The sequence below is a fragment of the Carcharodon carcharias genome, chromosome 5 (genome assembly GCF_017639515.1).
Source record: "Carcharodon carcharias isolate sCarCar2 chromosome 5, sCarCar2.pri, whole genome shotgun sequence".
Taxonomy (NCBI): domain Eukaryota; kingdom Metazoa; phylum Chordata; class Chondrichthyes; order Lamniformes; family Lamnidae; genus Carcharodon; species Carcharodon carcharias.
This window is the reverse complement of record NC_054471.1, coordinates 167,888,167-167,910,657: the sequence shown is the minus strand read 5'-3', so window position 1 is coordinate 167,910,657 and position 22,491 is coordinate 167,888,167.

Sequence of the window (22,491 nt, the reverse complement as noted above, 5' to 3'; positions counted from 1 at the left end):
TTTAATGGGCAGCGTGAGTGGTTGGTGTTATGATGAGTAAGAGATGTCATACGAAGATGCATTCACAGACTACCCGTGTGAGGTCATTAGACGTCTTTTGGCACTGCTGCCAGGTCCTCAAGCCTAGACCCTGGGAATTGACTTCCCTGTCTACCTGCTCCCACTCCCTTCTAAGGCTGGTCCTTGAGGGGCTCTTGACCCCTACCACTAGACCGTGGCATCTCTCCTTGTCCACCTCAAGGTATCAATGCTCCCAATACTACAACCGTCATTCTGGAACCCTCTTTCTGCCCTGGTTTTGACTTTAAAATAATTTCCATTGTAGCAACATTTTTATACAGCTTTCCTTTAAAGCTTCAGCTTGCCTTTAAGAGCAGAGGCTGGCCGTATGATGTGATTGGCAAGCAAATCTCTTACTAATCACAGCACTAGCCTCTCACGCTGCTCACTGCACCAGGGGCCCCCTGCTGTAGCAGAAGATGTGCTGCCACATGGGCCAAAGTCCTGATTACTCAGGTAATGTCAGTACATGAAAACACAATCGTCCCCATATCAATCTGCATGGGCGTGGGAAAGTTGCAAATTTTGACCCCGCACGAGCGTAACCCAATTTTTAAGCCAATAACGCCATAAGAAATTCACACCTGGGGGGAAATAAATAATTTTAAGAAGATAAAATGTATCTCATAGCAAAGATTATATAACTGGAGTCACTGTATGAGTGGAGTTTAATTTGTGTAATTACATTGGAGTACCTAATATTCTGAACAATAGCACACTTTATACAAATTAGTTCTGAACATGGATGAATTCTGGAAAATTTGATGGGATTTAACAGAAACAAACAGACCACTGGAAGGGAATTCATCACATTCTGATGAAATGACTAGATTTCTATGAATATAAAAGGAAAACAATGATGTAATTCGATAATTAAAATAAATACTTACAATAAGCTAGTAATGCAAATGGTTGCAACTCTTGTTGGCAAATGAACATGAATTATATTTACTTTACCTTTCAGCAGGTATCAAGATGTAAACATTGCTCAAAAGGAGAATTGAATGGCAATTCCTTTTCGACAGGCTTTCATTGGCTGGTTCTCTAGCCAAACGCTTGCTCTGTCCCTGGTTAGTTGGAACACGAGTGATAGGTGTGAGATCCTTGAATGAGACAAATTGTAATGAATTGGCTATTCTCCTCACTGCTGTGGATTTGCAACAAATTCTTGCACTGTTATATCAGAATTTCCGAATGTATTTGGGAGGAATACTCACACTCTACAGCATGAAAACTGAGGCCATTGCCTCCCCAGTACTAAATAAATCTGAAGGAGAATTTTTCTTTTGGTGTGGGATGGAACAGACATATTATCACTGAACCAGTTTCCGCATGAAAAACATAACTGCCCAGTACAGCAAAGTTGAAGTAATGATGGACCGCCTAATTAACTAGCAATTTTAACACTCAACCTCAGAACAACACCCCAGGTTGTCAGCATTTCTATATCAAATCATATATCCCTGTGCTTTTTCATTGGAGAGCCTGATGCTCTGGGCTCTTACTCACCAGGAATCATGTTGAGACTACTCAAATTAATTTCAGGTAGGAGGCAAGATAAGAACCTTCTGACCCCATCAGTCTAAGCTGTTTTAAATCACAAAATTCAGATTTAAAGTGATAATGGAGGCAATCTTCATGCTGAGTGTACATTGGGTGGGCTGAGGGCAGGTCCATCTTCTTTTGTGATTGGGCTCCATTTATTTACATTGAATAGGTGAGCTGCCAGCACGAATCACAGTGTTTATCAGCAGCTCGATGATTTGGAGGGTGGGAAATCTGAATGGGGCAGCTGATCATAAATCAACCGAGTGCAGCACCTCAAAGGGGACAGGTGGAAGTGCAGGGAAGTGAAATGAAGCAGCAGTTTACAGCAGCTGGAAAATGTTTCCAATACTGCCAACAGCAAGGAGGTGATATACTGGAAACTGTTAAGATTCAAACCATGTAAATGACCACAGTAAAAATAAATAGCAGACTGATTTCCAGCTTTCGCTAACGGAAGCTGGGGTGCATTCTTTCGACCTGTAGCATCCAGAGTTTGTGGGTCTGTTGAGGAACTGGTGGTAGTGATGCAGATAATGATGAAAATGGCACTGAGGTCCGGACCCAATTTGCCTATACAAGCAAGACCATTCCTGGCAGCAGCTCTGGCTGCCTAATTGAGGTCCTGTGAGAATTGGAATGGAAGGAACTCCAGCAGCAAGTTGGCAGCTGAGTTTGTGATTTTACCACCCAGTTTCCACCAAATCCAGGGCAGTAGAGAGATAAAAATTAGTCCCAATATTTTTTTCACAACTCCTGCCACCCAAGGCCTGAAAATTTCTTTGTGGTTTGGGAACAGAAAGTGCAAGTGGTTCTAATATTGACATTTTTGAAACAACCAGGATGCTTCACAAAAACAGAATTACCTGGAAAAGCTGAGCATGTCTGGCAGCATCGGTGGAGAAGAAAAGAGTTGACGTTTTGAGTCCTCATGACCCTTCAGCAGAACTGGGTGAATCCAAGGAGAGGAGTGAAATCTGAGCTGGTTTAAGGTGGGGGGGTGGTGGCGGTTGGTTGCGGGGAGAGAAGTGGAGGGGAGTGGTGTGGTTGTAGAGACAAGCAAGCAGTGATAGGAGCAGATAATCAAAAGATGTCACAGACAAAAGAACAAAAGAACACAGAGGTGTTGAAGTTGGTGATATTATCTAAACGAATGTGCTAATTAAGAATGGATGGTAGGGCTCTCAAGGTATCGCTCTAGTTGGGGTGGGGGGCATAAAAGATTTCAAAATAATGGAAATAGGTGGGAAAAGAAAAAGCTATATAAATTATTGGAAAAAACAAAAGGAAGGGGAAAGAAACAGAAAGGGGGTGGGGATGGAAGAGGGAGGTCATGATCTAAAGTTGTTGAATTCAATAAACAGTCCAGAAGGCTGTAAAGTGCCTAGTCGGAAGATGAGGTGCTGTTCCTCCAGTTTGCGTTGGGCTTCACTGAAACAATGCAGCAAGCCAAGGACAGACATGTGGGCAAGATAGCAGGGTGGAGTGTTAAAATGGCAAGCGACAGGGAGGTTTGGGTCATTCTTGCGGACAGACCACAGGTGTTCTGCAAAGCGGTAGTCCAGTTTACGTTTGGTCTCTCCAATGTAGAGGAGACCGCATTGGGAGCAACGAATGCATTAGACTATGTTGAGGGAAATGCAAGTGAAATGCTGCTTCACTTGAAAGGAATGTTTGGGCCCTTGGACGGTGAGGAGAGAGGAAGTGAAGGGGCAGGTGTTGCATCTTTTGTGTCATCATGGGGAAGTGCCATAGGTGGGGGTTGAGGAGTAGGGGGTGATGGAGGAGTGGAGCAGGGTGTCCCGGAGGGAATGACCCCTACGCAATGCCGCCGGGGGGGTGAAGCGAACATGTGTTTGGTCGTGGCATCATGCTGGAGTAGGCGGAAATGGTGCAGGATGATCCTTTGAATGCGAAGGCTGGTGGGATGATAAGTCAGGAAAAGGGGGACCCTATCATGTATCTGGGAGGGAGGGTAATGCATGAGGGTGGATACGCGGGATATGGGCAGGACATGGTTGAGCGCCCTGTCAACGACTGTGGGTGGAAAACCACAGTTAAGGAAGAAGGAGGACATGTCAGAGGAACTGTTTCTGAAGGTAGCATCATCAGAACAGATGCGACAAAGGTGAAGGAACTGAGAGAATGGGATGGAGTCCTTACATGAAGCGGGGTGTGAGGAGCTGTAGTCGAGGTAGCTGTGCGAGTCGGTAGGCTTGTAATGGATATTGGTGGACAGTCTATCAGAGATTGAGACAGAGAGGTCAAGCAAGGGAAGGGAAGTGTCAGAGATGGACCACGTGAAAATGATGGAGGGGTGGAGATTGGAAGCAAAATGAATAAATTTTTCCAAGTCCTGACCAGAGCATGAAGCAGCACTGAATTAATCATCGATGTACCGGAGAAAGAGTTGTGGAAGGGGGCCGGGGTAGGACTGGAACAAGGAATGTTCCACATACCCCATAAAGAGACAGGCATAGCTGGTGCCCATGCGGGTACCCATAGCCACACCTTTTATTTGGAGGAAGTGAGAGGAGTTGAAGGAGAATTTGTTCAGTGTGAGAACAAGTTCAGCCAGACGGAGGAGAGCAGTGCTGGATTTGGATTGTTCAGGCCTCTGTTCGAGGAAGAAGCAAAGGGCCCTCAGACCATCCTGGTGGGGGATGGAGGTGTAGAGGGATTGGACATCCATGGTGAAGAGGAAGCAGTTGGTGTCAGGGAACTGGAAATTGTTGATGTGACGGAAGGTGTGAGAGGAATCACGGATGTAGGTGGGAAGGGACTGGACAAGGGGAGAGAGAAGGGAGGCAAGTTAACGAGAAATGAGTTCCGTGGGGCAGGAGCAAGCTGACACGTTCGGTCTACCGGGACAGTTGGGTTTGTGGATTTTGGGTAGGAGGTAGAAGCGGACCGTCCGAGGTTGGGCGACTATAGGTTGGAAGCTGTGGGAGGAAGATCTCCAGAGGAAATGAGGTCAGTGACAGTCCTGGAAATAATGGCTTGATGTTCAGTGGTGGGGTCATTGTCCAGGGAGAGGTAGGAGGAAGTATCTGCAAGTTGACGCTCAGCCTCCGCGAGGTAGAGGTCAGTGCGCCAGACAACAACAGCACAACCCTTGTCAGCAGGTTTGCTGACAATGTTGCGGTTGGACCTGAGAGAATGGAGTGTAGTAAGTTCAGAGAAAGACAGATTAGAATGGGTGAGAGGAACAGAGAACTTGTGATGACTAATGTCACGCCAACAGTTCTCAATGAAAAGATCAGGAGAAAGAAAGAATCCAGAGCGAGGGGTCAAGGTGGAGGGAGAATATTGGAGTTGGGTAAAAGTATCCATTGAACGGGGAGAGGACTGCTGCCCAAAGAAGTGAGCCTGGAGACGAACACGGCAGAAGAAGAGTTCAACATCGTGCGGCGCCTTAAATTCATTGAGATGAGGGTGTAACGCTATGAAACTAAATCCTTTGCTGACCACTGATTGTTCAGCGTCGGAGAGGGGAATGTCAGGGGGTATAGTAAATACACGGCTGGGGCTGGGATTGGAAGATGGGGTGGGGACAGAGCGACAGTTAGAGGTGAAGTGTCCTAGATGGGCGTTGGTGTCGATGAGTTGTTGGAGCTTGCGTTCCTTAGCACTTGAGAGAAAGAGAAAAAGTTTCTTGTTGCGGTGTTGGATGAGCGAAGAATAAAGTGAAACTGGGGGCACGCGCAGCTTTGGAAAAGGGTACGGCGGTGCTGCTGGAGGGAGTGGTTGAGTGTGTTCATAAGGTGGCGCATGGCACTGAGTGTGGATCTCAGAAAGTGACTGGAACTTCAGTCCTAGAAACCTTTTATGTCCCGTAGTTACCTGTAATCCTGGGTGGGTTCGAAACAAGAGGGATGGAATTTCCATTGAAATCCACATGGGGGCAGACGGAGATGGAGACAGTCACTGAGAAAGAAGACATGGCTGTGAAAGCGGGTTTTAGTAAACACCTTGTCAAACACCAGGAGAGAAATGGAAAGCAATGAAGGTGAACAAGGCAAAAGAGAGATATGGAAATCTTGTCGCAGAGACAAACAAAACTTCTTCAAGATAGGCATTTCTTGAAGAGCAGTGGCAGTTAATTGAATAAACAGATAAAAACAAAAAACTGCAGAAGCTGGAAATCCAAAAAGAAAACAGAATTACCTGGAAAAACTCAGCAGGTTTGGCAGCATTGATGGAGAAGAAAAGAGTTGACCTTTCGAGTCCTCATGACCCTTCAGCAGAACTGGGTGAATCCAAGGAGAGGGGTTAAGTATGAGCTGGTTTAAGGTGGGGGGGTGGTGGCGGTTGGGTGGGGGGAGAGAAGTGGAGGGGGGTGGTGTGGTTGTAGGGCCAAGCAAGCAGTGATAGGAGCAGATAATCAAAAGATGTCACAGACAAAATATCAAAAGAACACAGAGGTGTTGAAGTTGGTGATATTATCTAAACGATAGGGCCCTCAACCGTGTCTGGCCCGTCTCCCGCGCATCCGCCCTCACGCCTTCTCCTCCCTCCCAGAAGCACGACAGGGTCCCCCTTTTCCTCACTTATCACCCCACCAGCCTCTGCATTCAAAGGATTATCCTCCGCCATATCCGCCAACTCCAGCATGATGCCACTTCCAAACACACCTTCCCTTCACCCTCCCTGGCAGCATTCTGTAGGGATCGTTCCCTCCGGGACACCCTGGTCCACTCCTCCCTCAGCCCCTACTCCTCAACGCCCACCTATGGCCTCTCCCCATGCCCACGCAAAAGATGCAACACCTGCCCCTTCAGTTCCTCTCTCCTCACGGTTCAAGGGCCCAAACACTCCTTTCAAGTGAAGCAGCATTTCACTTGCATTTCCCCCAACTTAGTATACTGCATTTGTGCTCCCAATGCGGTCTCCTCTACATTGGAGTGACCAAACGTAAACTGGGCGACCTGCGGTCTGTCCGCAAGAATGACCCAAACCTCCCTGTCGCTTGCCATTTTAACACTCCACCCTGCTCTCTTGCCCACATGTCTGTCCTTGGCTTGCTCTATTGTACGAGTGAAACCCAACGCAAACTGGAGGAACAGCACCTCATCTTCCGGCTAGGCACTTTAAAGCCTTCCGGAATAAATATTGAATTTAAGAACTTTAGATCTTGACCTCCCTCCTCCATCCCCACCCTCTTTCTGTTTCTTTCCCCTTCCTTTTGCTTTTACAATAATTTATATATTTTTTCTTTTCCCACCTATTTCCATTATTTTTTAAATCTTTTATGGCCCCCCCGAACCCCACTAGAGCTATACCTTGAGTGACCTACCATCCATTCTTAATTAGTACATTCGTTTAGATAATATCACCAACTTCAACACCTCTGTGTTCTTTTGTTATTTTGTCTGTGACATCTGTTGATTATCTGCTCCTATCACTGCTTGCTTGTCCCTACAACCACACCACACCCATCCACTTCTCTCCCCCCACCCAACCTCACCACCCAGCACCAGAACCCCCCCAACTCCACCACCCCCTGGCCATCTTAAACCAGCTTATATTTCACCCCTCTCCTTGGATTCACCCAGTTCTGTTGAAGGGTCATGAGGACTCGAAACATTAACTCTTTCCTCCTCCGTCGAAGCTGCCAGACCTGCTGAGTTTTTCCAGGTGATTCTGTTTTTGTTTTGGATTTCCAGCATCCGCATTGTTTTGTTTTTAATCTCTTTGTTAAATTGAATCTCCACTGCTCTTCAGGAAATGCCTACCTTGAAGAAGTTTTGCACGTCTCTGCGACAAGATTTCCGTATCTCTCTTTTGCCTTGTTCACCTTCATTGCTTTCTATTTCTCTCCTGGTGTTTGACAAGGTGTTTACTAAAACCCACTTTCACAGCCATATCTACTTTCTCACTGACTGTCTCCATCTCCACCTTGTGGATTTCAACTGAAATTCCATCTCTCTTGTTTCGACCCCACCTATGATTACAGGTATCGCCGGGACATAAAATGTTTCTCGGACTGCTGTTCCTGTCACATTCTGAGATCCACACTCATTGCCATGTGCCGGCATATGAACACATTCGGCCTCTCCCTCCAGCAGCACCGCTGTATCCTTTTTCAAAGCTGTGCTTGCCCCCAGTTTCATTTTATTTTTCGTCTCAACCGATGCCTGAAGAAGAAACTTTTTCTCTTTCTCTCAAGTGCTAAGGAACGCAAGCTCCAACAACTCATCGACACCAACACCCATCTAGGACCCTCCAACTCTACCTGTCCTTCCATCCCCACCCCATCTTCCAATCTCAGCCCCTGCCGTGTACTTACTATACACGCTTACATTCCTCTCTCCGACGCTGAACGTTCAGTGCTCAGCAAAGGACTAAATTTACGCCCTCATCTCAATGAATTTCGGGCTTGGCACAATACTGAACTCTTCTCTGCCGTCTTCATTTCCGGGCTCACTTCTTTGTGCAGGAGTCCTCTCCCCATTCAACGGATCCTTTTACCACCTCCAATATTCTCCCTCCACCTGGACCCCTCCCTCTGGATTCTTACCTTCTCTTGATCTTTTCATTGAGAACTGTCGCTGCGACATTAGTCATCTCAATTTCTCTGCTCCTCTCACCCATTCTAATCTATTTCTCTCTGAACCTCCTGCACTCCGTTCTCTCAGGTCCAACCGCAACATTGTCATCAAACCCACTGACAAGGGTGTGGCTGATGTTTTCGGGCGCACTGACCTCTACCTCGCGGAGGCTGAGCGTCAACTTGCAGACACTTCCTCCTACCTCTCCCTGGACCATGACCCCACCACTGAACATCAAGCCATTGTTTCCAGGACTATCACTGACCTCATCTCCTCTGGAGATCTTCCTCCCACAGCTTCCAACCTGAAAGCCACCCAACCTCGGAAGGCCCATATCTACCTCCTACCCAAAATCCACCAACAGAACTGTCCCGGTAGACCGATTGTGTCAGCTTGCACCTGCCCCACGGAACTCATTTCTCGTTATCTTGCCTCCCTTCTCTCTCCCCTTGTCCAGTGCCTTCCCACCTACATCTGTGATTCCTCTGACACCTTCCATCACATCAACAATTTCCAATTCCCTGGCCCCAAACGCTTCCTCTTCACCATGGGCGTCCAATCCCTCTACACCTCCAACCCCCACCAGGATGGTCTGAGGGCCCTTAGCTTCTTCCTCGCACAGAGTCCCGAACAATCCTCATCCACCACTACTCTCCTCCATCAGGCTGAACTTGTTATCAACTGAACAATTTCTCCTTCAACTCCTCTCACTTCCTCCAAATAAATGGTATGGCTATGGGTACCCACTTGGGCCCCAGCTATGCCTGTCTCTTTATGGGGTATGTGGAACATTCCTTGTTCCAGTACAACTCCGGCCCCCTTCTACAACTCTTTTCCCAGTACATTGATGATTACTTCGGCACTGCTTCATGCTCTCGTCGGAACTTGGAAAAATTTATTAATTTTGCTTCCAATTTCCACCCCTCCATCATTTTCACGTGGTCCATCTCTGACACTTCCCTTCCCTTCCTTGATCTGTCTTTCTCAATCTCTGGTGACAGACTGTCAATCAAATCCATTACAAGCCTACCGACTCCCACAGCTACCTCGATTACAGCTCCTCACACCCCGCTTCCTTTAAGGACTCCATCCCATTCTCTCAGTTCCTTTGTCTCCGTCGCTTCTGTTGTGATCATGCTACCTTCAAAAACAGTTTTTCTGACATGTCCTCCTACTTCCTTAACTGAGGTTTTCTACGCATATTCGTTGACAGGGCCCTCAACCGTGTCCAGCCCATCTCCCGCACATTCGCCCTCACACCTTCTCCTCCCTCCCAGAAACATGATAGGGTCCCCCTTTTCCTCCCTTATCACCCCACCATCCTCCGCATTCAAAGGATTATCCTCCGCCATTTCTGCCAACTCCAGCATCATGCCACCACCAAACACATCTTCCCTTCACCCCTCTGCGGCAGCATTCCGTAGGGATCATTCCCTCCGGGACACCCTGGTCCACTCCTCCATCACCCCCTACTCCTCAACCCCCACCTATGGCACCTCCCCATGCCCACGCAAAAGATGCAACACCTGCCCCTTCACTTCCTCTCTCCTCACCGTTCAAGGGCCCAAACACTCCTTTCAAGTGAAGCAGCACTTGCATTTCCCCCAACTTAGTCTACTGCATTTGTTGCTCCCCATGCGGTCTCCTCTACATTGGAGAGACCAAATGTAAACTGGGCGACCGCTTTGCAGAACACCTGCAGTCTGTCCGTAAGAATGACCCAAACCTCCTTGCCGCTTGCCATTTTAACACTCCACCCTGCTCTCTTGCCCACATGTCTGTCCTTGGCTTGCTGCATTGTTCCAGTGAAGCCCAACGCAAACTGGAGGAACAGCACCTCATCTTCCGACTAGGCACTTTACAGCCTTCCGGACTGAATATTGAATTCAACAACTTTAGATCTTGACCACCCTCCTGCATCCCGACCTCCTTTCTGTTTCTTCCCCCTTCCTTTTGTTTTTTCCAATAAATTATATAGATTTTTCTTTTCCCAACAATTTCCATTATTTTTAAATTTTTATGCCTCCCAACCCCACTAGAGCTATACCTTAAGTGCCCTACCATCCATTCTCAATTAGCACATTCATTTAGATTATATCACCATCTTCAACACCTCTGTGTTCTTTTGTTCTTTTGTCTGTGACATCTTTTGATTATCTGCTCCTATCAGTGCTTGCTTCTCCCTACAACCACACCACCCCCCTCCGCTTCTCTTCCACCACCCAACCCAACCACCCAGCACCAGCACCGCCGGGCGCCCCCACCCCCTCACCCCAAGCACCCCGCCCCCCGGCCATCTTAAAGCGTTTTATATTTCACCCCTCTCCTTGGATTCACCCAGTTCTGTTGCAGGGTCATGAGGACTCGAAACGTCAACGCTTTTCTCCGCTGACGCTGCCAGACCTGCTGAGTTTTTCCAGGTAATTCTGCTTTTGTTTTGGATTTCCAGCATCCGCAGTTTTTTGTTTTTATCTCTTTTTTTAATTGATTGCCACTGCTCTTCAAGAAATGCCTACCTTGAAGAAGTTTTGTTCGTCTCTGCGACAAGATTTCCGTATCTCTCTTTTGCCTTGTTCGCCTTCATTGCTTTCCATTTCTCTCCTGGTGTTTGCCAAGGTGTTTATTAAAACCCACTTTCATAGCCCTATCTCCTTTCTTAGTGATTGTCTCCGTCTCCGACTTACCCCACATGGATTTCAACTGAATTTCCATCCCTCTTGTTTCGAACCCACCCAGGTTTACAGGTATCTCCGGGACATAAAACGTATCTCGGACTACTGTTCCTGTCACATTCTGAGATCCACACACAGTGCCATGCACCAGCATATGAACACACTCGATCTCTCCCTCCAGCAGCACCGCCGCATCCTTTTTCAAAGCTGCGCGTGTCCCCAATTTCATTTTATTCTTTGTCTCATCCGACGCATCAAGAAGAAACATTTTCTCTTTCTCTCAAGTGCTAAGGAACGCAAGCTCCAACAAGTCATCGACACCAACACCCATCTAGGACCCTCAACCACTATCTGTCCCTCCGTCCCTACCCCATCTTCCAATCCCAGCCCCAGCCGTGTATTTGCTAAAACCCCTGACCTTCCCATCTCCAACGCTGAACGTTCAGTGCCCAGCAAAGGACTTAGTTTCATACCCTTACGCCCTCATCTCAATGACTTTCGGGCACGGCATGATGCTGAGCTCTTCTTCTGCCATCTTTGTCTCCGGGCTCACTTCATTGGGCAGGAGTCCTCTCCCAGTTCAACGGATCCTTTTGGCCACCTCCAATATTCGCCCTCCACCTGGACCCCTCCCTCTGGATTCTTATCTTCTCTTGATCTTTTCATTGAGAACTGTCGGCGTGACATTAGTCATCTCAATTTCTCTGCTCCTCTCACCCATTCTAATCTATCTCTCTCTGAACTTCATGCACTCCGTTCTCTCAGGTCTAACCGCAACATTGTCATCAAACCCGCTGACAAGAGTGTAGCTGTTGTTGTCTGGCGCACTGACCTCTACCTCGCAAAGACTGAGCGTCAATTCGCAGACACTTCCTCCTACCTCTCCCTGGACCATGACCTCACCACTGAACATCAAGCCATTATTTCCAGGACTGTCACTGACCTCATCTCCTCTGGAGATCTTCCTCCCACAGCTTCCAACCTGATAGTCACCCCACCTCGGACGGCCCGCTTCTACCTCCTACCCAAAATCCACCAACAGTACTGTCCCGGTAGACCGATTGTGTCAGCCTGTTCCTGCCCCACGGAACTAATTTCTCCTTATCTTGACACCCTTCTCTCTCCCCTTGTCCAGTCCCTTCCCACCTACATCCGTGATTCCTCTGACACCTTCCGTCACATCAACAATTTCCAATTCCCTGGCCCCAAACGCTTCCTCTTCACCATGGACGTCCAATCCCTCTACACCTCCAACCCCCACCAGGATGGTCTCAGGGCCCTTAGCTTCTTCCTCGAACAGAGGCCCAAACAATCCCCATCCACCACAACTCTCCTCCGTCTGGCTGAACTTGTTCTCACACTGAACAATTTCTCCTTCAACTCCTCTCACTTCCTCCAAAAAAAAGGTGTGGATATGGGTACCTGCATGGGCCCCAGCTATGCCTGACTCTTTACAGGGTACACATTCCTTGTTCCAGTCCTACTCTGGCCCCCTTCCACAACTCTTTCTCCGGTACATCTATGATTACTTCGGTGCTGCTTCATGCTCTGGTCGGGACTTGGAAAATTTATTAATTTTGCTTCCTATCTCCACCCCTCCATCATTTTCACGTGGTCCATCTCTGATTCTTCCCTTCCCTTCCTTGACTTCTCTGTCTCAATCTTTGGTGACAGACTGTCCATCAATAACCATTACAAGCCTACCGACTCCCACAGATACCTCGACTAAAGGTCATTACACCCCGCTTCGTGTAAGGACTCCATTCCATTCTCTCAGATCCTTCACCTCCGTCGCATCTGTTCTGATGATGCTACCTTCAAAAACAGTTCCTCTGACATGTCCTTCTTCTTCCTTAACTGAGGTTTTCCACCCACGGTCGTTGACAGGGTCCTCAACCGTGTCCGGCCCATCTCCTGCGCATCCGCCCTCATGCCTCCTCCTCCCTCCCAGAAACATGATAGGGTCCCCCTTGTCCTCACATATCACCCCACCAGGCTCTGCATTCAAAGGATCATCCTCCGCCATTTCCAACTCTAGCATGATGCCACCACCAAACACATCTTCCCTTCACCCCCGCTAGCGGCATTCCGTAGGGATCGTTCCATCCGGAACACCCTGGTCCACTCCTCCATCACCCCCTACTCCTCAACCCCCATCTATGGCACCTCCCGATGCCCACGCAAAAGATGCAACACCTGCCCCTTCACTTCCTCTCTCCTCACCGTTCAAGTGCCCAAACACTCCTTTCAAGTGAAGCAGCATTTCACTTGCATTTCCCCCAACTTAGTCTACTGCATTCGTTGCTCCCAATGCGGTCTCCTCTACATTGGAGAGGCCAAACGTAAACTGGGCGACCGCTTTGTAGAACACCTGCGGTCTGTCCGCAAGAATGACCCAAACCTCCCTGTCGCTTGCCATTTTAACACTCCACCCTGTCTGTCCCTGGCTTGCTGCATTGTTCTATTGAAACCCAACGCAATCTGGAGGAACAGTACCTCATCTTCCGACTAGGCATTTTATAGCCTTCCGGACTGAATATTGAATTCAACAAATTTAGATCTTGACCTCCCTCCTCCATCCCGACCCCTTTCTGTTTCTTCCCCCTTCCTTTTGTTTTTTCCAATAATTTATATAGATTTTTCTTTTTCCACCTATATCCATTATTTTTAATCTTTTTGGCCCCCACACCCCCACTAGAGCTGTAGCTTGAGTGCCCTGCCATCCATTCTTAATGAGCACATTCGTTTAGTTAATATCACCAACTTCAACACCTCTGTGTTCTTTTGTTCTTTTGTCTGTGACATCTTTTGATTATCTGCTCCTATCACTGCTTGTTTGTCCCTACAATCACACCACCCCGCTCCACTTCTCTCCCCCCACCCAACCGCCATCACCCCTCCCACCTTAAACCAGCTCATATTTCACCCCTCTCCTTGGATTCACCCAGTTCTGTTGAAGGGTCATGAGGACTCGAAACGTCAACTCTTTTCTTCTCCGCCGATGCTGCCAAACCTGCTGAGTTTTTCCAGGTAATTCTGTTTTTTTTTGGATTTCCAGCATCCACAGTTCTTTGTTTTTATCAGGATGCTTTATCCTGTCCTGGACATTCCTGCCATTATTCCCACACTTCAAAGCCCATGTACTAGAAGCTGACCCTAATCCTAATCCTAACACTGGCTGGATACACAGAACACACTCAATTTAATTTTCTCAAGCTTCAGAATTTTGGACCAGTAAAATTAAATGTACTCTTCCCTGAAAGGATCTCCTCCATGAAAAAGTCTCTACACAAACACAAATAAGTTCATTGTTGTTAAATAACTGGACCAACTAACAGGGGTCTAATTGTTTATCAATAACATCACCAACCAAGCAATATTATTTTTAGGAAGTCTCATGTTATCAGATCAAACATGGGCATGGAAACATCCTGCTCTCCCTCAATTGGTGAATCAATATTCCTTCATGTTGAACACCACTTGGAAGAAGCACTGAGGATAGCAAGGACACAGTTAACAACAGTAAAGATATATCTATCTACATTTGTAATAGGCTGCTTACAGGTTGAGGAATCTGAGAAACAGGCAGTTGCATTTCACCCGCACTTTGGCTGGTACTTTGGATTGGATCTGTTATGGGAAATTCAGAGAAATATAATAAGATAACATTGTTCACACTTTATATTCAGCAACTTCAGTATTCGTTTTACTTGCAATTATTTTCTATAGACTGTCAATTGAGAGTATGGAGGCACAGTGATTATCTCTCTGGATTAGCAATCTAAAGGTTTGGACTAATGAACTGGAGTGCAGAAGTTTAAATGCAACTATGACAGCTAGGAATTTAAGACTAGTTAATTAAATACCTGGAATAAAAAGCTAGTAACTGTATTGGTGATCATGAAACAACCAGAATGGAGCAAAAACCATTCTAGTTCCCTAATATCCTTTCGGAAAGAAATTCTTTTGACCTTGCTTGACATGTAAGTAACTACAGATCCACAGCAATATAGTTGATTCTTAACTGCCTTTGTTTTTATCAAACTGCTGCAGAAGCATTGAATAAGACAAATACTGAACAAACGACCTAACATCAACCTAGGCACCACACATGACAAAGACACACGCAGTCCGGTCATTTCTGCAAAGTCCTCCTCCTTAACAATTTGAGGGAACTGTTCCATAGACTAATCAATCAATGGCATAACATAATCATACTCCCAGATTCCACCATCAGGTCCCTGGGTATGTCCTGTTCTACCAGCAGAAAAGGCTCACCAGTAGCTGCAGCACAGTTGTATGTAGTTGCAAGGGCATGTTCTTGGGAGTCCTCAATAATGACTCTGGTCTCCATGAAGTCTCATGGTATCAGACGAAACATGGGCAATGAAACATCCTGCTCTCCCTCAATTGGAGAATCAATATTCCTCCATGTTGAACACCACTTGGAAGAAGCACTGAGGATTGCAAGGACACAGGATATACCCTGGATAGGGGAGATTAATGTTTATCACCAATAGTAGCTTGGTGGCACCACCAAACTGCAGATATTTCTTTATTGTTAGGTTACAATTCTAGAACTTGTAGCGAACAACATGGTGTGGAGTATCCACATCGCATGAATTGGCAGCTCACCACTACTTTCTCAAGGACATTTAGGGATGGACAATAAATGCTCGCCTTGCCACTGACACAAACATCCCGTGAATGTATAAATCCACAAACATATGCTACCTTTTATATGAGCATAACACATCTTGGAATTCTGCTGCAGCTGTATAACTGCAGAAAGCTTGCAAATTTTACTATGCAGCAATGAGAAATTTTATATTGCGGCCAGAGTGCATGATTCCATTCAACATATAATATTATGTGATTAAATATTTAAAATCAGTCATACTTAATATTGGCCACAACAGAGTAAAATCACCAAGATCTGGGGAGTGATTGCAGTGACATGAGAAAGGAGAAGCTTACCCATGGTGGATTGTATTCCTCAGGTGGAGTTCAGGTTGGGTGCAGTACATTGTACTGGAGAAATTGCACATGGCATGTGGTGGAAACATGCTTTATAACCAAATAAGCTTTTCTTATACCACAACACCTTTTGTTATTGAATAGCAATTTCATAATAAAGCATAAGGTACATCACATTGAAAGAAACTAGTGCCCGCAAAAAGCTGGATTCAGACAGCATAAAAAGCAAGTCTAGAGTGCTGCTTTTGTCTGCACTGGAGTGCTGCTTTGGGCTGCATTTGAATGCTTCAGCAGGTCTTTGATGAATGAGGGAGTTTTAAGGGTTTACTTAACTTAAGAGTTAATTTCTATCTACAGTCTAGTCTCTCTTTAATTAAGCAATTAACTAAAAGTTGCTCTTTGGTTCAGAGCAGGTGAATTTTAGTCCAGCTTTAAAACAGCGCCCATTCAGGCTCCGCTTGCATCTAGTGCTATGTGCTTCCTGTGCAGGTGGTTGTGCATGAGGTGGGGGGTGGGGGGATTCCCCAAAAGGTGGGAGTACGCTCTTTTGCACATTTTCACAATAGAGCGCACATCTCCCTGAGGCTAAGTGCTTCCTCAGGGAGATCGCTGACAGCTGTATAAAATCTTTAAAAATATAAAAATAATAAAATCTTTAATATGTCCCCCTGATGTGACAATGTCACACGAGATGGGAGATGGTAATTATTTTCACTGAAACTTTAGTAAACTTTTTTAAACCCTACCTGAAACATCATCCCGCCAGTGGCAGGGCCTTTAATTGTTTTAATTATCCTGTCAATGGCCTCATTTGGCCATTGAAAGGTCGGCAGGCGGACGGCCGATCTTGCTGTGCCCCCGCCTTCCTGAAAATTTAAATGGGCCGGCATGATATTGGGGGTTCCTCCCTACGTCATCCCACGTCATCTTGCTGTCAGCGAGCGGGCTCCCAATTGCACTTATCATTTACCAAAGAGAAAGCACTAGGTTTCACAAACACACAAATACTTTGTGATATCAATAGATTAATAAACTCCTCTGGAATGATACAGAAATAAAAAAAAATGGCCTTATAAAATCTATGCAGCACTACTACCTTGACTCATACAGAGGATCCAGCCAGTGCATTTTTTTCAGTCTCCTGCCTCTATCACAATTAACTCTTAACAAGGTTGCCATAAAACTTTAAAACATAAACATTATAAAATATATATAAAATACCTTGTAAAAGACATCAGTGGAGTTGTAGACCGATTAATAAATCTACGATTTCACAGTGTGACAGATCCCACTGGCTAACCTATGCTTCACTTTAAGACACTTTACTTTAAGATACTTTGCAAATAGGTTACTTTGTAATAAACTTACAGTGATACAGTTAGAAAGCATTAAAGACATCAACTCAAAATGATTCATATGTAGTCCAGAAAGGAATATGCAAATGAAATTCCAGACTGCTATGCCCTTATCTGCATTAAGCTTGAGGAATACGTAGCTTGTAAACACTCTCAACTTTTCACAAAGTTATTTAATAAGCTTTACCTTCTTGATGAGATGTTGGTGTAACTGCTGTATTCTCAGATTGTTCATCACCAAGACGGGTGTCTTTCTATTAACGAAGGAGAAACAGTATGAACTGAAAAGCCTTCTGTCAGATTCAGGCTACTTCTGTTGTCATGATCCACCTTCAGCACATCATTGTGAAAGCTCCCAGTTATGTTCTTCACAACTGACATCAAACATTTAATCCAATACCAATAGGATTCCTGCTCACTTCGTCAAGTTCATCTTTTGACTAGGATCTCATTTTATCATCAATATGTGAATGCCTAACTTAAATAAATTTAAGTGAAAGTGGCTATTTCTTAAACAGATGACAGCAAAATTGTTGATGAAGCAATTCCATGATTATTTCAAAACATTTTAAACTTAATTTTAAAGTGCTACTTTGCTGCTTTATAAAAATGGATTCATTTCTCCATTTATTCAATACCCTGCAGTCAAAAGTGCTAAGTGGATGATCCATCTCAGCGTCCTCCTGAGGTCCCCAGCAGCACAGATGCTAGTCTTCATAAAAATTTGATTCACTCCACGTGACTTCAAGCAGCAGCTGAAATCACTGGATAGTACAAAGTATTTGGCCCTGATAACGTTCCAGCAATAGTGCTGAAGACTTGTGCCCCAGGACTAGCTGCATCCGTAGCCAAGCTGTTCCAGTACAGCTACAACACTGGCATCTACCTGACAATGCCCAGGTATGTTTTGTACACAAAAGGAAGGACAAATCCAACCCGGCCAATTACCATCCCCTCAGTCTATTCATGATCATCAGTATTGTGATGGAAGGTGTCATGGACAGTGCTATCAAGTAGCAATTACTCAGCAATAACCTGCATACTGATGCTCAGTTTGGACTCTGCCAGGGTCACGCAGCTCCTGACCTCATTACAGCCTTTGTCTAAACATGGACAAAAGAGCTGAACTCCTGAGGTGAGGTGAGAGTGACTGCCCTTGATATCAAGGCAGCATTTGGCTGAGTGTGGCATCAAGGAGCCCTAACAAAACTGGAGTCAATGGGAATCACGGGGAAAAGTCTCTGCTGGTTTGAGTCATACCTAGTATAAAGCAAGATGGCTGTGGTTGTTGGAGGCCATTCATCTCACTCCTAGGACATTGCAGCAGGAGTTCCTCAAGATAGTGTCCTAGGCCCAACCATCTTCAAATGCTTCATCAATGACCTTCCTCCATAATAAGGCAAAACCTGGGGATGTTTGCTGATGATTGCACAATGCTCAGTACCGTTGGCAACTCCTCAGATACGGATCATAGTCCGGTGTCCATATGCAGGAAGACCTGGACAATATCCAGGCTTGAGCTGACAAGTGGCTTGTAACATTCATGCTAAACAAATGCCAAGCAATGACCATATCCAACACGAGAGAGAATCTAACCATCTCTCCTCGACATTCAATGGCATTACTGGGAAAATTTTTCCCCCCGTGTTGGTGGGGAGGTTAGGGAGTGGGTGTGCTGCTGATCAGCACCCCCAATTGGGTGCACTACCATTTTATGTGGGTGGGCCAATTAAGGCAAAATAGCGCACAGGTCTCCCTGAGGCTAAGTGCTGCTCAGGGAGATCGACTCCGAATTAAAACTTGTGATACGAATGATGGAAAAATTCCCTGACGTAGACATGTCCCAACTCATGTGACAGTGTCATATGATTTGGAACATGCCCGTAACTTTTATTGAAACCTTTATTAAAAATGTAAATGGCCTCATGAATCCTCTCCCATGGATGAGGTTTCTTGCTTTTTCTGACGCCCAACAGGGCTCCTGGCCTGCCTGCCAACCTTAAGTTTGGATGGGCAGGTCCATTAATGATTTTAATTAGTTTCTCAATGGCCTCAAATAAACCTTTGGCAGGTCGATGGGCACGCAGCGGACTCAGCTGTGACCCCGCCGACCTGAAAATGGAAATGATGTGGGGTGATGTCCGGAGGTCCACCCGAAGTCATCCCGCGTCAGTTTAAACGTCAGCGAGTGGGTCCCGCCCCCGCTCGCTGACCAGAAGATTCTGCCCACCATTGCCGAATGCCCCACTATCAACATCCTGTGGGTTACCATTGAGCAGAAACTGAACTGGACCAGCCGTATAATTACCATGGCTACAAGAGCAGTTCAGAGACGGGGAATTCTGAATAACTCACCTCCTGACTCCCCAGAGTCTGCCCACCATTTACATGGCACAAGTCAGGCATGTGATTGAATAGCCTCTGCTTGCCTGGATGAGTGCAGCTTCAACAACTCCCAAGAAGCTCAACACCATCTAGAACAAAACAGTCCACTTGGTTGGCAATTCATCCATCGACTTTAAAATTCACTCCCTCCAACCCAACACACAGTGGCAGCAGTGTGTACCATATATAAGATGCAGCAACCCATCAATGCTCCTTCGACAATGCCTTCAAGGGCAGTTAGGGTTGGGCAACAAATCTGGCCTTGCCAGCAACACCAATATCCCATGAAGAAATAAACAAAAAGTTTATTTCCTATCTTTAAAAAATATTAATTGTACTTGATTGTTTTCATCACATTTAAAGATTAGCAGATTTGCATTTGACCATTTTCAGAATAAACCTTCAATTAGTAGAGTACATAGTGACGCAAAATGTAAAATGAGAACCAAGTTCCTCTTAGACATTTCCATGCCATGCAACACTATATCCATGAAGAACTGCCACTACTTTGCTACCCATGAATAACCTCAATGCAGTGAGTGCTCCCAGCTGCACTAATGTGGCTTTATCACTATTCACATTACATTGATTATTTGAGATTTTTTTTATTTGAAACGTTCAATTTTGGGATCAGGACATTGCTGGCAAAAACATCTCAATTTGCCCTTGAGAAAATCATTCTTTTTGAATGATGCAATGCATATGGTAATGTTACTCACACAATTCTACCATTAGGTAGGTAGGGAAATCCATGATCATGACTCAGTGTCAATGAAGGAATGGTGATATATGTCCCAGTCAGGATGTTGATTGACAGAATAGGCATCTTGGAGATGTTAGTGTGCCCATGCACCTGCTGTCTTTGTCATTATAGATAGGGCAGACTACGGGTTTGCCAGCAAAGGCTTTGCGACTTGCTGCAATGCATTTGTAGTTAACATGCATTGTAACACTGGTGTGCCAGTGGTGGAGAGAGTGAAAGGTTAATCTGGTGGATAAGATGTCAATCAAGTGTACTACTTGGTATTGGATGGTGTTGAGCTTGAGTGTTGTTGCAGGTGCACCCATCCAGGAAAAAGAATATTCCATCACACTCCTGAATTATGGCTTCTAAGTGGCAGAGCGGCTTTGAGGAGACAGGGCATGAGCCACTTGCCAAACCACAGAATACCTAGTTTCTGACCTGCTTTGGTAACTACAGCATTAATATAGCTGGTCCAGTGAAATTGCTCCAGTTCCTACCAATCACAACAGAGCTAAAAGTAGTTTTGTTTTTGGACTTCAGTTGGGAAACCATACTTTCTCCAACTTTAATTTGTGTGTCATTTGTCAACTTGTCAGGTTACTGTCAGCAAACGAGCATCACACCATCATGAGAGGTAACACAGTACATTGCTGATCCAGCTGCCATTGTATACCTGTATGTGCTTTAGGACTTCATCATCTTCTACCCCCCATGCTGAGAAGTGACCAGCAGTCATTCGATGTTGTACGGGGGTCGTCTTTATCATGTTCTTACAGCCTGTACTGGGAGTGGGTACAGACCATAATTTTGGAGAAAGAATCCTTTCCCTGCAAAGAAATTCCAGGGACAGACAAAATTAATATAATTATCGTGGCATATCACAAGATTTTTGAAACTTGCAAAAGACATCCATTTGCAGAAGTCTGCAAACTGTCTACATTTATAATTAGACAATGATAATTGACAAGAAATGTTACAATCAACAATTCACTTCAGGCAAAATGAAGTGCAAAGATTTTTGTGGTAAACCCCAATACAAGAATAGATTCAGCACATTAACATACTCTGCACTTAATATTAATAAATGATGTTAAACAGAATTAAAACATTGAGAGTTTCATCAGTAGTCAGTGCAATGTTCATATATACAACTGAGCAGATTAACAGATGTGTTACAGCATAGAGACGGGAAATTAAATCTCAAGCAGAGATCAAGAAGTTGACTGAATGTGCTAGAAATTCATTGGTCTACTTCCACTTCCTGGGGTCTCACTGTGCTGGCGCTTTGCTCCATGGCCCGCTACATTAAAATAGTGTGCTCCCAGGAAGTCCTGGAAGACCTTGAATGGGGCATTCTCCTGACTTCAGCCCACTAGCTGAATGACATCATTTGTGACTTGACAACGGTAAATTGTCTCTTGTCCTTCTCGATCTGTCTGCAGCCTTTTATATGGTTAATTGCATCATCTTCCTCTAGTGCCTCTCCACTATCATCCAGCTGGATGGAACTGTATTTGATTGGTTCCATCCTTATCTAGTCATAGCCAGAGTAACACTTACAATGGCTTCTCTTCCAGCTCCTAAACCATTACCTCTGCAAGGTGCACTGCAAGGATTGGTCCTTGGTCCCCTCTTATTTCTCATCTAGTTGCCGCTGCTCGACAACATCCAAAAGGCATAGCATTGATTTTCATACATATGGTGATAACATCCAGTCCTACCTTACCACCACTAGTCTTGATGCCTCCATTGCTGCTAAATTGACTGCTTGTCAGACATCCAGGTGAGCAGAAATTTCCTCCAATTTGATATAAGTAAGGCTGATGGCATGGCCTCTGTTCCTGCACCAAACTTTGTTTCCTAGCTACCAACTCCACACCTATTCTGGCAACTAAATTCATCCATATGCAATCTCGATGTCATACTTGACTCCAAGATGATCTTCCAGCCGTATGTTGGTGCTATCACTACGACCACCTATTTCCATTTCTGTAACATTGCCACACTTTGCCCTTGTTTTAACTCTGCTCCCTGTGTTGCAACAAAACCCTATCACCTATGTTTGCTGACCTACTTTGGCTCCCTGCCAGGTAAGGTCTCTATTTTAAAATTCTCATCTTTGAGCACCGCGGTCACTTTCACGGTCACTGGCTGTGGATGCCCTCCCTCTCTCCGTGGCGCCGAATCCTGCAGCAGGTGGC